Consider the following 15893-nt stretch of genomic DNA (forward strand, 5'->3'; position numbering starts at 1 on the left):
ATGCACCTATTTGGGCCTTCCTGTTTCGATTAAGAAACCCTTCAAGGTAGAGCTACAACCCTTGGTGGATAAAGCGGCTGATCATTTGTCAGTCTGGAAGGCTTCTCTCTTGAATAAAGCTGGAAGACTAACTTTGGTTCGTGTGGTCCTCACCGCAACACCAATTTATCATATGATAGCTTTGGACCTTCCTAAATGGGTTCTCAATTCTATTGATAAGAAGCGACACAATTTTCTATGGAGAGGGAAGGACAAATGTTCAGGTTGTAGCTGCTTGGTCTCCTAGAGACGTGTGTGTCGGCCAATCCATCTAGGGGGTTGGGTATTCATGATCTAGCTTCTCTTGGTTGGTCCCTTTGAATCAGATGGCTTTGGCTTCGAATGCCAAGTCTTTATTTGATATGGCCACCATTACTATTATTGGAGATGGGCATAACACAAAATTCTAGGTGGATAGAAGGCTGCAGGGCAAGTCTATTTCTGAATTGGCCCCATCTTTAGTCTCATTTGTCCCTCGACAATCCATTAATCATAGGACTGTGAGTCAAGCTCTTGATCATCGGCGGTGGGTGTTGGATATCAGAGGTGCCCTATCTATTAATGCTCTTGTGGAATATGTTCATCTTTAGGATCTTTTGGAGAAAATCGACCTACATCAGGGTGTGGATGACAAGCACGTTTGGAAACTACCTCGGTCTAGAATTTACTCGAGTAAATCTGCAAACAATGCTTTATTTGTCGGATCAATCACTTTTTCCCCCTAGAAAAGAATTTGGAAGAGTTGGGTACCTCTTCAATGCAAGTTTTTTCTTTGACTTGCTATCCTTAATATATGCTGGATGGCAGACCATTTGGCTGGGCAGGGGCTCCCACACCTAGCCTCCTGCCCCCTCTGTGATCAAGTTGATGAGACAATTCAGCACACTTTGATCTCCTGCTCGTTTTCCTGCCAAGTCTGGTTCACCATCCTGTTAAAGCTTGGGTTGCATGTTGTGGTGCCCCAGCCGGATGTGAGTACTTTTTCAGGGTGGTGGTGCCATGCAATCAAGCATGTGAATAAGCAATTCAGAAAAGAGTTTAACTCCCTCATCATTCTAGTGTCTTAGGAGTTATGGAAGTATCGCAATGATTGTGTCTTTAACAATTCAACTCCTAACGTAAGCATGGTGGTTCATTCGTTCGCTACTGAGGGGACAACAAGCCAGGCAAGGAAGCCTGAGAAAAAGAAAAAAGGAACAAAAATAACACAACCAAGAACAACTAAAGATCAGCTAAAAAGGCAATCTTATACAGCTGCTCAAATAGCACAAGCAGCAACAGGCTATGTCACTGCTGGACCTATTGCCCCACATACGAAGGCACAGTTTAGCTGGGTCCACACACTCCTTGGTGATATTTTTCTTGGTTTTGGGGCTAGTGCTGCCATAACCCTCAAGGTACACCTGCTAATTCTATAAAGGTCCAAAATTTTTAGAAGACTATTCATATACTAAACTTATTAGTATTTAAATTTTTCACAGAAATTGTTCGTTCCAAGACTAAAATCTTGGACTCATAGAGTCGTTGCTAAAGGATATAAAAATGACACTACTATAGAACTGGGCTTATATGCCGATCTATCATTGTCGGTTCCTCATGGGCCGACAGTGATGGGGCATCATTGCCGGTTCATTAGCCGCACGGAAAGAATCGACCATCATGGCTTATGAACCGACAGTGATAGTGGTTATCACTACCAGCTAATGGATTGAGTCGGCAGTGATGCACCCACACCTCATCACTGCCGGTTTAATCTATTGACCAACAGTGATATCTCTACATCACTGCCGGTGGATTATATGAGCCTTCAGCCATATCCTCCTCTTCCCCACCTTCTTCTACCTCAAGCTAACAGAGCTATTTTAGTACTCTCTTCCTCACAAAATCTTCTATTGCAACAACCACTTTATCCCTTCTCCCGCATCGATTCTTCCACCACTCAAGCTCAATTTTGGTCAAGAAGGAGGTCTAGATGAGCTCACTCTAGCTATCCAAACGAAATCCATTTTTTCCTCTCTATTTGCTCATTTGCCCTTTCTTTATTTTTTAGACAAGTGAACTCTGAATTTTTCCCCAACAGGAAGCAAGCTTCTAGCAGGAGCCTCTTGAGCTCAAGTAAGTTGAAATCTCCAAGGTTAATCCTATATTTAACATTTTAACTCAAAATGTTACTTGAAAAACCAAAGTTGATCTAATCCCTATAGAGACCTAGGCAAATCTTCAAAGTTGATCCGAATTAACCATAGGAATAAATTTAGAAGTCTACAATATAGAAACTTTAGGTATGAGTATTTTTTTATTATTTTTAATGAATTAGAAAAATTAGCCATGATATTTAGGTATGTAGCAAGATCCAATTGTATTTTTATATTTTATTTAATTAGCAACCTCCAATATAAAAATTTTAGGTATGAATGTATTTATTTTTTATTTTTTCTTAATGAGTCCTAGATGAAGGTTGAATAATAATGAAAATTTCTAGAGATGGCACCAATAAATACTCATCAAAAGTGGACGCGAAAGCATATAAAAGGCGGGTACTCCAACTCGAGCCAATTGCCGGTAGGAGATGGCGAGGTAATTTATTTGTTGGTGATCGTAAAATCTTCTAGATATTTTGAATTTGGATTTACAATAATGATATAATTGTAGATGGATAGAAGACTCCTCACTTTTGTTATGGAAGCTTCAATTTCTCTGCGCGGCTACCAATAGTGAAAGGGGTTTCACTGCCGGTAGACATATTGGGCCGGTAGTGAAACTAGTTTCACTGCCGGTGGATTTATTAAGCCGACAGTGAAAGTAGTTTAACTGCCAATCGTCCTATTAAGCTGGCAGTGAAGATACTCTTTTAAATTTAAATAAATATGTATTCGGATTTTATGTCAACAAAATGTTAATAAATATAGATAGTACAAACTCAATCAAAAACTCTTGAGTAGCCCAGCGGTTTGTTCGTTCTTACTTGGTGCAGGTCGTGGGTTCGATTCTCTTGGCGTGTGCGAAACTAAAACAAATTTTTTGCACCCAGCATTACCAACAGTGAAAGGGGTTTAACTGTCGATGGACATATTGGACCGGTAGTGAAACTTTTACTGTCAGTGAACTTATTAGGCTGGCAGTGAAAATAATTTCACTGTCAGTCATCCTATTGAGCCGGTAGTGAAGGTACTCTTAAACTGTCAGTGCTCATAGAGCCGGCACTGAAAGTCCTAACCTATATAATTGATCGATGCCCGCCCTCTTACACTTAGAAAAAAATTTCCCGGCCTATGCCCTCCGCGCCGAAACACCTCCCGTCACCTCCTCCCCGACGCCGCCGTCCCCACCGCATCCTCCCCAACACCGCCGTCCCTGGAGCCCAGTCATCCCTGTCCTGGAGGCCGCCGTCCCCTTCCTCTGAGCCCCGCCATCCTTGTCCCGGAGGCCACCGTCTCTGTCCCCGATGCCGCCATCCCCCATCCCACTCGTGCCGTCGTTGTCCACCCGCGTCACCGACCGATAGAGCAAAGATAAATTTTATCGTCACCTCCCTCCCTACTATGTTAATCTGGATAGCAGATTATATGTGCTTTATGCTCTATGATGAAATAATGCACTGAGACTGGGTTTGATTTCTGAGTACACTAGGATAGACCTTGTCGGTGTATCAGGAACCGGGGGTCCCTGAGTCCCGAGGCCAGGCCAGCCATCCGTCACATGTCACCATCCCGCGAGGTCCCTCCGGCGGGATAAGGAAAATCTAAGTTCCGGGAGAAGGTGCTCGGGGCCACAGCCTCTGGTCCCCGAGCACCCCAGTTTCCCGATGACCCGCAGAGTTCAAGTACCGGGAAGAAAGTGCTCGGGGAGGTGCCTGGTCGCCCCCGAGCACCCTAGTCCCCCGACGATCAGAAGAGCTAAGTTTCGGGAGAGAGCGCTCGGGGGGCTGCGTGCGGCAGCCCCCGAGCGCCCGGTTCCCAGAGGGTCAGTGCAAAAGTGCTCGGGAGAGAGTGCTCGAGGTTGCACGTGGCAGCCCCCGAGCACTCGGTTCCCCGAAGGTTCGTGCGAGAGTGCTCGGGAGAGAGTGCTCGGGGAGGTGAACAGTACCCCCGAGCACTCGGTGCCCCGACGACCCAGAAGGGCCCCCGAGGGGCCCGCCGATGGGGTGTCAACCAGTTAGAGGTCCGAGGCCGCATTTAATGGGCGTGCGCGGCCTGACATTCCCAACTGCTCCCGCCGCAGTGTCAGTCCCTGCCATGTTTTAGTAGAGAGGCGTGGGGCTATTAATTGCACGGGTCCCGTCCCGTATCATCCGGTGTATCTCGGGATAACGTTGCCAGGATCAAGGCGTTCCGCCTGCCGCCCTACCGTGGCAGAGGGACAAGACAGGGCGGGCACGCCGGTGCCTCTGTGGCTGCCCGGTGGGCCCTCTCAACGGCGCCCGTCGCCAGGGCGTCCACAGTGACGAGTGACCGGACGCGCACCGCGTTTTTCCACCGCCCCTGTCACTTTGCCCAGAGGAAATGATGACGTCTTTCTCAGTCGTGGCGTCTTGAAACTTGTGCCCCTTCCTTCCCGTTCGGGTATGTCATGGCCGGCGAGTGCATAAAAGGATCGGCATACAGAAATAAGGGGACATGGGATCGAAACATCGGAGGAGAGAACAATTGGAAAAAAGACAAGCCCAAGCAGTAGACCGTGCCACACTCAAACGAAAACATTGCAAGCAAGCCTGAGCAGAGCTAGAACAAGGAGCCTCAAGCTCTTAGTAGACAATATATCCTTGTAACCAGATATATCCCTGAGGGATCCTCCTCAGGGAAAATTATTGCATCCATACAGGAGTAGGGTATTACGCCCCCGTGCGGCCCGAACCTGTCTAAACTCCGGTGCATTTACTTCCCATTACACTAGGTCGATCATCCCCCACCACCGGCCGTTGCATTTACTTCCACTTCCATTTATTTCTCCGACGAACTTATTCAGGATCATCCCCCCGGCCGAATCTTTAAAAAGGGGTCTCTCGGGATCCCTGCGACATGAGTTAATCCTCCGACAGACCTGAATGTTACTTATTGTATGTTCCGTTCTGTACCTGTACACTGAGAAATCCATATTGGTTTGGCTATCGAGTGCAATACATGTTAAATTGATCCTTGGATGTGTGCTGCTATGAGTTCAAAGTCTGTCTAATATACTTGATACTTGGTAAATTGTTATGTTAGCTTCTCTTAGTAGTAATTTTGCAAACTGATATTCAGTTCTACTACCTCGGTACTTTCTTATTTTGAAGAACTACAAGGAGGAAGTCTACTAGAGGGTTAGACGGCTTACATATCACCAAATGACACTATTTTAATGAAGGATATTAATTACTATATATTAATATAGGACATGAATTACTATGTATTAATGAAGGTGTATTTCGGAGTTGGTATCGTCGGATGACTCTTCGACAGAATGACCTTCCAACGATGATGCGAAGGAGGAGCAAGAAGCAATGGCTCGTCAGTGCGCCCAAGAGGAGGAGGATGAGAGGCTGGCCCGTCAGTTGTGCGCTGCAGAGGAGCAAGAAGTAGCTTCCCGTAAGCGTACCTAGGAGGAGGAGGACGAGAGGGTGGCCCATCAGTACGCTGCGGAGGAGGTCGAATGCTCAAAACGTACTAGCATTTAGGAGTCGAACTTCGATGTCTTTGACACGCCGGTGAGCCTGAAGCTTAGGCAACACTACGGTTGATCAGGCGTGCCCCCCCCCCTGTGTCCCTGCACGTATAGACACCATCAACCATCCACGCGGAGACGCGGTCCTCATCGCGGGAGAGGTACAGGGATACTGGATTGGCTCAACTCGACCGACTTTTCGGGGATGACCTGTGAGAACTATTATGTATATATGTGTGACATGAATTACTATGTATTAATGAAAGTGTCTTTATTATTGATTTACATTACATATGTCTTATTGTATGCATGTATTGAGTGGGAGAGAGATTGAGAGATCGAGGAGAGAGAAGGAGGACAGAGAGGGAGGATAGGGCCAAAGTAGAAGGGGAGAGGCACAACACTGCCGACTGGTGGTTTCAGCCAGAGCATCACTGCCGACAATGATATCTAGGGCATCACTGCCGGTCTAATCCTTCAGCTGGCAGTGATAAACCCTTTCACTGTCGATCCACGGAGCCGGCAGTGATAGTCTCCGACTATCACTACTCGTTACCCACTGCCGGCTCTAAAACTGGCAGTGAAGGGGGTTTTAGAGCCAACAGTGAAGGAGGTATCTATAGTAGTGTGAGATCAATGAACTTAATTCCAAGACTTATGAAGAAATTAAAGAAGTTATAAAAGTTTCTGCGTTAGCCTTTTCTGATATCGCTAGAACAAACCAAGAAGTACTTGCTTCAAAAGATGAAGGTTTCAGAATGCTTCTTGATAATTTATCATATTTTGGCAGTACGACAACCATTATTATTTGAATGTTGTTATCTTAATGATTGTCTCTTGTTAACAGATAAGAAGGTACTTATAAAGTTAACAGAAGCATTTGATTCACAAGTAAATGTGTTTAAATCCTTGAGTGAGAGTGTGAGACATTAAATCATATCAGGGAGAATAGGTTCTCACAATACAATCTATTGGAAGAGAATGTCCAGCCTGCACCATGGAACGGTCGGCATCAAACTTAATAATTTATGCAGAACCGCCGAGGTGGTTTCCTTATATTAGCAATTTAGGGCACATCATTCTGTGAATTTTGATTTAGTATTCTCATCATAATCCCCCGTTCTGAACCATCTATTTATAAAGTTCTGAACTTTGGATTTATCATTGAGGTTTGTAATAAATATTTGCATCAGTATTAACTCTCACCATATTGCTATTATTTTTTCTGTGTAGGGCCTATTGACAACAATGGAGAGCTTCCCAGGTATGACTTGAGTTATTGATCATTTCTGGCAGTATTCACAAAGTTTCCATTATGTGCTTACATCTTTCCAAAATGATTCTGCTTGTAGCAAACTAATAATATGTACACAACATCGCCAAACGGTGGTTCATGCTGAGCCACCAACTCATCGCCATCCACCAAAGATAACCTTTTCTATTTTAGCAAAATTTCTTTTAACTCTCAGCTCATGTTTTTGGTCTGTAATATTTTTTACTCCTTCACTCCTGGTTTATTGTTGAACAGGGAGGCATTCATTCACGCAATTACCTGCAGAACCTACTTATGGATCATTTTCTTACACCGAGGCAGGCAACTGCTGGACCATGCTACACTAGATGTTATCTCTATATCAGAGGTAACAAATATTTCCTATCGCATTCTCGAAGATGGGCAGGGCTCGAACATAAGGTCTCTGTCTGAAAAAAGAAAGAAAGAAAGAAAGAAAAAGAAAGGAACCCGCCCGATCCCATTCTTAAACCCTGCACGCTAAAAATGGGAAGATGTTTTGCGTTGCAGCAGTGATGAACTCGCTGTCTCGTTTTCCATACGGATTCGTGTACGACCATCTCCTCGGATATCGGTCGTCACAAATAGCATAAGGTCAGCCGGTCCCGCTTCGTTCACATCACATGGTCACAACTCACAAGGAGGACGGCGGAAGGAAGAGGGCAACAGAGACTTGTGATGGTCCTGGACCTCTCTGTTGTCTGCTCTTTTTCTTGGAACCAAAAAAAGGCAGAGCAGAGAAGCTGAAAACTCTCATGACGAAGACAAGAAAAATTCCAAGCTCGTGGTTCAGAATTCTCTCTCCTCTCTTGCCTATAGATCGATAGGGAGTGCGAAAAATCGGTCGGATCAGCATAACTAGGAGGAGACAGCGAGTCAACTAGATGTAAACGTTCAAACTTCAAAGCACATGCTGCTGCACATGTGCGTACTTTCCTTCCAGTCTCGCTGCAATCAGTTGACCTGCTGCTTGTGATGCAATGCAATCAGTCCTTGAGGTTCAACATGTGCTGGAAACCAAACAGGGCAGTGGCACCGAGTTCAAACTCGTGGGTGCGAAACTCGGATGGAAGAGTGCTACTCCATTTGATTACTTCCATGCCCTTGACGATAACTAATCTCAATCGATTGGCCTTGGTCAAGAACTCAGCCGTCACATGTATCAACTTGCATTGCCTCATGATCTCTCTAAACCTAGGTCTGTGGCCCCTTTCCTCCTCCTCCTCCCAGGGTTCCAAAATGTGGGCGAGGACTGAATATCGAGCCCCGGCGCATTCTTTGAATATCGATCAAAATTAGTAGAATTCGGTCAAAATTCACAGATTCTTTGAATTTTTTAATTTAGATTCAAATTTGATCGGTTTTTGCCGGTATTCGGAATGCGGTGGTGCTCGCATCCGTCGATAAGCATCCAATATCGCGCATTTGCGAACCCTGCCTCCTCTCTTTCAGTTTCATGCCTAGCTAATTACTGCACGCAGTGCATCAGCACCCCACCATGTAGAGATGGCAATGGGCCCAAAACCCGAAACCCGACGGGTAATTACTCCATTAGGGACCGGGTATGGACTACTTCTCATACCCGTGGATCTATTAATTGGGAAAATCATCACCCATAGGGTAGAGCGGATACGAATCCGTTCTTCTACTACCCGTACCCGTACCCGTTTTCCTACTATTCGTACTGTATACCCATCAGGCTAGTTGGGTCTAGGTGGGGTTCCGCCGCCCCTCCCAGTGGCTTCCGCCACCGTTGCCTCCTCCTCCGTCACCCCTCCCTGTCGCCACCGTCGCCTCACCCTCTGTCGCCCCTCCTGATCGTTGAGTGTGAGTTTTTAGGTGTGGGTAATTCGTTGGGTACCCGTTACCCGCACGGGTATGGGTACAAGTAAATATCGTACCCGTGTGCAAGTATAAGTATTGTAACGGACGTAATTTTTTCACACGAGTACGGAGTGATACAACCCAACAAATCTAGACCCATTGCCATCTGGGCCACCATGTTATCTAATCAATCGTCTAATCTCAACTACTAATCGATAAAGCCTAATCAAATGGGAAGCACTACACTACTCGACCGACACGCAAACTGCAGCTTGTGAGGGAGAGTGGCAGCACGAACAAGCATGCAACCCGAATGGGCCACCTGTTTGGTAGCCGGTCGTTCCTGCGATCCAATGCACCTAGCTTTCTCCGGGCAAGAAAGGATGGATGAATATTCAACCACATGTCTAGTGCTGCCCCCATTTTTTAGTACCGTGCCGGACCTAGTGTTGATCTTTATCTGCTCTATCCTCCTGATATTAGTTGTATGCCTCCGACCTGTTTCCTTTTATCAAGTGGTATTACGCTTACATGCATGCCATACATGCACCATCAGAAATTTAACCTACAACGCATAGATTTCAGGACTCCTAAAAAGCCACTTCAAGTTTGAGATGCTATTGATTTTTTTTCAGTTAATTTTGAGTGATCTCCCCCGGCAAGTGCATGATTGTCTCAAGGCCTCTCCGATCCTGCTGTTACTCGCTCCACTTCATATGACGATCGAGATTAAATAAAGTTCTACCGTCACACATTTGCGTGCCTATTAACATGGTAGTCCTCCGGTCAGTAAAGCTTGACGTTTGGTCAGAATAAAAAACCAAGGCATGATGATGTTTACTGTTTTTATCCTTGGTAACACCTAATCAGACGCGGTAGGAAAAAAAAAACCGTTAGAATATAAGGACTTACCCATTATATTTAAATAATTAATGATAAATCTTAAAGACCCAATATGAGAATGGAGAAGATAGTTTTTAGTCCCACATATGGAGAGAGATGATTTAAAAGGAGTTCTCTCCTTCACATCTTAGATCATAAGGATTAGAAGAATACATACGTTTGCTGGCTCACCACGCCTCCCCAGGGCGAAGGGCGCAGACCTACGACACTTGTATGGATGGTTCTTATAAATTGGGTCTAGTTGCTAATGCAGGTGTATCCTTCTTTTAGAGTTTTATTCTTTTAATGTACGAAAATAGTCAACACGTGTGAGTAACTGTCTAAATAATATTCTAATTAATTAATAAAATGATCATTTACCACGATCGTAACGATTAATCAGAATACCATCCCGATAGTCTTGGCATGTGTTTTATGCCTAAGATCGAAACACACGTAGTTCTAACATATGTCATCACAATAAAAATTAATAAAGAGCGAGTAATAAAATTATATTATAAGTTTTTAGAGAATTATTATTTACAATAATTTACAACACACGAATATTAGGAGGATAACAGAACAGTCTCATCCCTAGCCGCCTAGAGATACTACGTATTAGAAAACAAATATATAAACAATAAAAGATGGGTGGAGCCATTTGACTTGAGGCACCACCTAAAACTTTCGTCACTCGAGTAGTTTGTATTACTCCTACCTATCACCTACATCAGCGGGCGGGAAGTAACCAAATACTAGCTCATGCTCACATGTAGCACCTATAAAAGCAGCGTGAATACGAAGATACGCGTAAAACTTAATCCATAATATGTATATATAATAAACTGACTCTATGTATTTGGATGAGTTAGTAAGGAATCGGTCACAAGGTTAAGTAGATTCATAAGTAAAAGTAATTTTTAACACAAAAGTGTGAGCATCTACACTTAACCACATATACCCTTCTATCCTAAAATACATAACACAAACATACCTGTAATAGAAACATCTTATCTCATCAATAGCCATCACCAACCATTTCTCAACATACCATACCATCATCTCACATCGGTACTCTACGACTGCTGCAAATAGACAGAAGCATGCTTATGACCGAGAATGCGGCAATTCGAATTGTTCTTACACAACGCAGGGGATACATCTTTAAGTACATGACTCGATGACTATTCGGCTTGCGTGACTACACAGGCCTACACAAGGGGTACTCGTGTGAACCTTTCCTAAGTAAGCCCCAATTGTTTGAACAGATGCCTCTATGTACGGAGGTCATCTAGAACTACTCCCAGAGCAAAGTAGATAACCCTATAAGCCTATTATGCCTACAACACCAAAGACATGCAAGCCAAATGGTCACAACTACATGAGGTATTTAGCTTATCCTTCCCATAATTAGATATGTGATTAGTACAGAAAGTGTTAGAGCCAACTGCAACAACGGTTGGTGCTCAAACAATGCAAGCGACCTATGGCATCCGGGTTCCTCTCCCGACCCCTAGCACCGCCCACATCTCACCTCATCCTCACAACTCATACTTCCTAATATCATCATTATCCATGTTAACAATAAAATAAGCGCTAAGCTCGCGAACAATAGTTGACCAACTGCTCAACTTCTACAGAGGACCTATGCATTGCTAAACATATCGAAGAAAACTTTTAAATTAGACAATAACATTGTTAACTCAGGTTACAATGATACAGATCATCAACAATTCAAGGTACATATGATGCATCAAGATAGGTTCTACCTATGACTCCCGACACAGATTCGTTAACATGCACAACATACATATAGCATAATGTATCATTTCGACTCACATGATCCAAAATACAAGGTGGTGAAGGGATCGATGATGTCCTAAAAGGGGGCGAATTATGACATTTAGAACTATTTCGGCTCCAAAAATAGCACAAGATAAATCTATATCAAATTCTATATAAATGTGCTCTAGGTTTATCTAGTGTATCTACTCTACCGATCAAAGCACTTACAACCTATCTAAGAAGGTAAATTGCAAGAATGTAAATACGGAAACATAAACAAGGTAGAGAGAGCAAACTTGGTATAAGAATTTTTTTCCAGTGGTATTGATGGCATGAATGCCACCTCTAGTCCACGTTGAAGCTCCACAAAGGATATACTCCCGATCGGCACCCGGTTATGGCTCTTGAGCCACCAAGTCACAAAGACAAAGCCTCCACCTGGATGAGTCACTAAGCCACCAAGGCAAAGTCTCACAACTAGCCTCTCTTCTGGTACCTTGCTGTCGTGATCACTTCGGAGCTTGAGCCATCAAAGCAAGGGTCTCAACGTCCCTACTCAATCATCTTGCCGCCGCTCCACACCAAGTCGGAGGGTCAACAAGCTTACCGACGAGTCACCAAGACTCCAAGTTGTTGGCATACCACTTGGTACATAGCTGTATCACTCCTTGATCTACTCTCTAGGCAACAATCACCTAGCAATACTCTCTCTAGGCCTATAAGCACTAATCACTCACTAATTTTGTGCTTAATTATCTTGGATAATCACTCTAAGCACTTTGGTGGCTTGGATGTCTTCTCATGTGTACATAAACTTCTCTAGACTCCAGCACCTTTAAATGGCAGAGTGGGTGGGTATTTACAGCCCCAAACTCGCATACTAGCCGTTAACCCAACGTCTTAGAAAAATTATTAACACCGGATGATCCGGTGAGAACAATAGTACTAACACCAAATCATCTAGTGAGTACACTCTCACAAACTAGCCGTTGGAACCCCACTCAAGACTCTGTAAACACCAGACACATAGGTGAAGGCTCTGTAAACACCAGACACATAGGTGTATACTTCATCTCTATCACCGGACTATCCAGTGAGTTATCCTGAGCCATCCGAGCTTTTTCTTATTCTTTGTGTAAATTGCTCCGGTGTGAGCATCCTTTTCACCTACGCAACACTCATAAAACTCCAGTGGTTTGGGGTCACCTTTGGTCCCTTAGATAGTCGGCGCGTCACTCTCTAAACAAAACATGAATGCACTTCTTAATAATGGAATGCATGCAACATGTTTGACAAGAAAAGCGGCGTGTTTCAAAAGCATTTGCGAAAGATCGACAACGAATGGGGTTAAAAAAGGTTTGAACTTCAAAGTGGACAACTAAATACTATAGTAGACTGTGTAGCTGACGGTTAGACCAGAAGAAGTGGCAGTCAGACCGTCGATGTGCAGAGAGTTTCGTACTCTGGCGATCTGACCAGACCCCTAGGTAGTCAGACCGCGGGGTCTGGCGGTCAGATCGGCGGTGGTTCAGTTGGACCGCTAGGGAAGGGTCTTTTCCTAATTTCTTCCTAAGAGTCTAGGGTCTTTCTAACCATCTTCAAACTATTTCTACTCAACATAAATGGTGGAAATGCGCATAGACTCAAGACATATATTTTTGAAATGTTTTTAAATACTTAAAATATGATTTTAAGACGCCATGATGATTATACATACTTAATTATGTAATTAATGCATTCGGATGTGACAACACAGTTAAATACAGAAACCAATCGTGGCACATCTCAACTATGTGATTTTCTGTATGTATACCTACCGGCTATCACCACCACAAGAGATATACAACAAATTAGGGTTTGCCTCTTCTTCTCTACTACACCGCCATAGGTAAACTATTACATCCCGTTACGCTAGAGTGCACCAGCGATCGAGAGAGCGGGTCTTTGGAACCCATCGTCCTTGAGATCCTACATCGAAAGAGGACAAATAAGATTTTTTGGAAGCGCTCAACATGACTTCTCATGATCTCCATCCTCTATGTCTTCTTCATCATCATCGGTTTCATTGCATCATGGGGTCCTTTACATCTCTGCGAGTTCTACCATCATCGGAAGCTTTGCGAGCCGCCGTTGGGAGATCCACAAGCGTTGCCTTCATCGGGAGATCCGCGAGCCTCAACGACATCGACATCCAATAATCGATGCACGACTAGGATCTTAGGGTGGGATGCCTTTGTCTGCGATTGATACAAGCTTGTTGTGGAGCTGAGCTACTAAGTTATCTCAATTGAGGGCATGGCCGGTAATGCGTTGCTTGGTTTCCCAACATCAAGTTTTCGTGAAATATTCCAAAAGCCCCCAAATGTCAAGTATTCTTGACTGGAGGGAATATATATGGTGAATAAATCCTTGGATTCCAACAATTTCTATAGTTTATTCCCCGCACCAGGTCACTCTTAAGACACTAACTCGACCTAGTAGGCTGCTAGGGTAACCAACTTGGTCTCAATAGCATATAATGGTGCCACATCATCTAATTACGTTAGCTTGAGTAGAGAGACTAAGAAGAGTGTTAAAATTATATTTGTAGGGAAGTTGCTAAAAAACAAGTATAGGTTGAAGCTCAAAATTTGATTAACTTCCACCCTTTTTCGCAATTTCCCCGGATATTACATCACCACGAAGAAAAAATCATAAAAAGCTGTCCGTTGGAGCACATAATTAAAAAAATGTATGCATAACTTCAGTGATCATATATTTTACAAATAATGTAAATCACAATACTCCATTCTTAAACATATGTTGTTTTAGAATACCAGGAATCCAACATTTGAAAACGTATACTAATCATATGAGAAAGGCATCAACATTTGTCATAAAAATGATATTAGTAGCTTTGTCGTGAAATACTTATTTATCATTGTAGTTTTTACTATCTTTTTTTTTTACTAATTTATAGTTCAGAAAACACTGATACAAATCGTGTATCAAAGATTGTGTCAATGTCCGAAATTCAACAAGTAAAAATGAACTAAAAGAGTAATATGAAAATAATTTTGAACAGATAAATAATTCTATAACGTTTTACACTCCAATCAAAATATTCATATGCATAATTAGTCAATATTAAATACTTTGCCGCATATATTTTGCCACATTTAGTCATGTAGAAAAAAAAATCTTCATGGTAACAAGTGACTTTCTGTTACCTAACATTGAAAGCTCTTTATCCCTATTCCCGACTGCGTACTTTTTTTTTCCCCCGAAGGGGCTTCAAGTCCTAAACTTATCCCCCATTTCACAAAGAAGACACTTAAATACATGCAGATTACAAGGAAAATAACGGGGCCTTCTTCTTCATCCTACGACGGTTCGCCGGACCGCCGTATTGAACGTTGGAGGACACGAACACCGAGGACGGGTGCCACATCGACAGCTCAAATCGACGAAGTGACTCCAAAACACCGGATCACCGCAAGGGAGAACAACTTTGAATGAGCTCCGGCTGTCATGTCCGTCGAAGAAACGGTTCTGTCATCGTGGATGCGAGAATCGATGACTTAGCAGCAGAACATAATAGGAATACCCTGGAGCAGGCACCGTCGCCGAAGAAAGGACAGGGTAAAGTAAATTCATGGAATCACTGTAGATGTCTTTAGTTGCTCGAATTTTTTCAATCTACATGGATACAGATAATTTTAGAAAAAAAAAATTAGTTACCTATATATATTATTCTCGTTTGTATGAACGGATGTAAATATACAGTCTTATTCTGATTGAAGAGTAAAACTTAATTTGAGCTTTACTCCTCAGTCTGGCTGGCTCTACATCCGCTCGTATAGACGATCCTACATGTTAGTGTTACAAAATTATCTTTATACGAGTAATTAATTACAATCTCAACTCTTGCATTCACTTATACGACTTTAGATTCAGCTAACCGAACAGAAAATCAGTTCAACCTATCCAGAAAGATACAATTATCCAAATACTTTTTTTTAACACATGTAATTCTACTCAACATAATTTCCCTCAATCTACTCTATAAAACCTCATTAGAGCAACCAAACATACCCTGCACTATCGTAGCCACCATGAGGAACCTAAAATGCAGACATAGGGTCTGTTTGATAGATCTCTCACTGATTTAAATTATCTACGCAAAGTGATTCTCTGAGGAAATTGATTTTGTGGCTGAAAGTGATTCTCTGTAATAAACTATATAGATAAAGTGATTCTGTGCGGAAAGTGAATTAGGAAAAGCTGTTTTTTTCAGCTCTCCAACTTCTAGTTTATTTCAGAAAATCACTTCCACGGATTCCACTCAAGGAGATAAAAACTGAAAGCTGCTGTTTGACAGAACTCCCTCTAATTCCACCAAAAAAACTACTCTAAAAACTCTGCCAAACAAATACTAAGTCGTTAGCACAAC

At 43.1% G+C, this 15893-nt stretch overlaps 1 pseudogene; it reads left to right on the forward strand.

Annotated features, from left to right (window-relative positions):
- Positions 1-1163: 1163 nt before the first annotated feature.
- LOC133930902 (uncharacterized) lies at positions 1164-6962 on the forward strand (annotated as a pseudogene).
- Positions 6963-15893: the final 8931 nt, after the last annotated feature.

Source organism: Phragmites australis, chromosome 1, assembly GCF_958298935.1.
Source record: "Phragmites australis chromosome 1, lpPhrAust1.1, whole genome shotgun sequence".
NCBI classification, from domain to species: Eukaryota; Viridiplantae; Streptophyta; class Magnoliopsida; order Poales; family Poaceae; genus Phragmites; species Phragmites australis.